Source organism: Frankliniella occidentalis, unplaced genomic scaffold, assembly GCF_000697945.3.
Source record: "Frankliniella occidentalis isolate FOCC.00 unplaced genomic scaffold, Focc_3.1 Scaffold157, whole genome shotgun sequence".
NCBI classification, from domain to species: domain Eukaryota; kingdom Metazoa; phylum Arthropoda; class Insecta; order Thysanoptera; family Thripidae; genus Frankliniella; species Frankliniella occidentalis.
The window spans coordinates 216,263-218,541 of record NW_026267283.1 but is presented as its reverse complement, the minus strand read 5'-3'; the positions used below and the strand labels follow the sequence as shown (position 1 = coordinate 218,541).

The window sequence follows — 2,279 nt, the reverse complement described above, 5'->3', positions numbered from 1 at the left end:
GTCTCCTTGAATGCGCGAGTCTCCAGCAGTCCGTGCCGATTCAATTTCGTTTCGCTTGCCGGAGTAATATATAGTATCATCATCGTCATCTTTTGGGTCGTAAAAGCGGCTGCCGTTCTCTCTTAGCGGCGCGCGGGTCCCGCTATACGCAGTATACTGCGCACGGCACAGCAGCGCGCTTCCGCTGCTGATGGAGCGTCCTGGAGAAAAATCCAGGGTGCAGGGCTTTCTCTCCTGGAGCGGAGAGCGGGGCCCGGAGCTTTAAGAGCTTGTAAGGTAGTCGGGAGAGGTTGTGGTGCACGGGTCGGTAGGCGTGGACGACCGATTGCTCCTTCTCTATGGGTGTTCTAATTCGTTCGTCATTCGCGCTTAATGTTTTTGTGGAGCTCGTGGATTGTGCCATTTAAAGTTCCTCTTTAAACGTCTGGAACGAGCAAGATATGAGGAAGATATGCGACCCTCTCTGGGTCCCACAAACTGCTCTACGAAGTTGAATGAGCGCTCTAGCTCTCTCTCTCTCTCTGTCTCGCTCTCACCCCGTCTCTCTCGGCGGCCCTTCGCCTCCTTATCCGCCCGCCGCATGCATAGCCCATCCCGCATCGCGCTCGGGGATGATCAGTGGCTCGGCCTCCGCCACGTCTGACCCACCCCCGCCACCTCAGTCCACCCCTCCTCCAACCCACCTCTTCTCCACCTCCAACCCACCTCCATAGCCTATTTTCAACTCATATCCAACCCACCTTAAGCCCACATTCAGCTCACCCTATGCCTACCTCCTACCTCCAGCCCCTTACTCCCAGCCCACCCGAGCCCACCTCACCTCCAGCCCACCCCCAGCAAACCCCCGACCCACGGTCACCGCGATGGGCCCACAACCTTCAAAGTTTCGTGTATCGTCTGGAAAGGAATACACCAGAGTGTTGCGGGCGTGCCTACCCGATCTTCCCGTAAGGTGCCATAGCCCCTTGCGTATGCAAATCCGGAACACTGGCCTTTACACTCGGTCCTGTGAATGTATGCCAAAATGTGAATTCTCGTCAATATATTTGACAATACTCTTGTGAAAAATATTGAGCTCCGAAAGTGTTCGCCCGCAACCGAGTAAAACTCCTCCTGACTCCTGGGATCAGCGGTGAGCGAGCCTGCCGCCGCCCCCTGCTCCAGCGCCTTTCCACCTGCTGGAACGGAACGCGATTACTTTTTTCTCTCGGGCCGTTGGGCCGGGCGAGCCGCTCGGGCGCGCAACTTGTCATCATTTGGCCGGGGGCCTGGCGGGGGGCCTAGCGCGGCTCAGCGGGGGTGCAGGTGGGCCGTGCCGGGGGCGGCCGTGTACGGCACAGGGCTTTATTAAATTAAACATGATACAGATGTTTCGCTAAAGTCTTTAATCCGGTTAGCCGCCAACCGAGGCGGACGGAGGAGGAGGAGGAGGGGGAAGGGAAGACGAGGAAAAGCTGTGTGCAGGGGGAAGGGGCACAACCGCGAGGGAGAGGAGTGGAGCGGGGCGGGGGTACGTCTGCTGGGCTCGTGCGATTACATTTAAACCCTCATCTGCGCTACCGTAGGCCTAGCAGCGGGGGTGGCGCGGTTGGACGGGCGTGTACCGCGGGCGGGGGCAGCGAGCGCGGCCTGGCCGTGCGGTGCTGCGGTGCTGCGGCACCCCGGGCACCCCTTTTTGTGCACCGCGGACTGCACCACCACCACCACTTTCAGGCGGGGGGCTGTGGGTGTGCTCTCGTTCCCCTCTCGCCTCGCTCCATGACCGTCGGCCCAGCCCCCGCCTGCATTTGAATAACGTCCCAGAGCTGCCTGCGCGCCATGAAGAATGGCATGGCAGAGGGAGAGGGGATGGGGGGAATGGGGTACAACCGACCCGCGTCTTTCTCATCGTTATTTGCTATGCGCGCCGATCGTCGCGCTGCCGCCGTCGTCATTTCGACGCCTCTATGCCGCATGATGTGCGTCTGGATGCCCGGAAGGCGGGGTGGTGGCGGTGGCGGGGGTGGTGGCAGGGGCGGGGCGTCGATAGGGGGCGAGTTTGCCCGCGGAATGCGGTCATGGGGATCTCATTTCGCACTGCATTGTCGCCCGTCCCTGTCCCTCCTGCCTGCTCCCGTCGCCCGCTCCCCCACGCCGCCCGCGCTCCCCGCCCCGCCCCTGCGGCGGTGGGAAAGAACCTTTCTGCGGGTCTCTGGTCTGGTCTGCTGGTCTCTTTGGTCTGGACTTCGGTCCCGTTTGGACTCTGGCCGGCGCGGTGTGGCGGGGCGGGGCGGGGCGGG

General features: G+C 61.6%; 1 protein-coding gene across 11 annotated transcripts in view; it reads left to right on the top strand.

Annotated features, from left to right (window-relative positions):
* LOC113204762 (protein alan shepard) overlaps positions 1-2,279 on the top strand; it is a 95,075-nt gene that overhangs the window by 49,365 nt on the left and 43,431 nt on the right. The gene's annotated exons all lie outside the window — the stretch shown is intronic.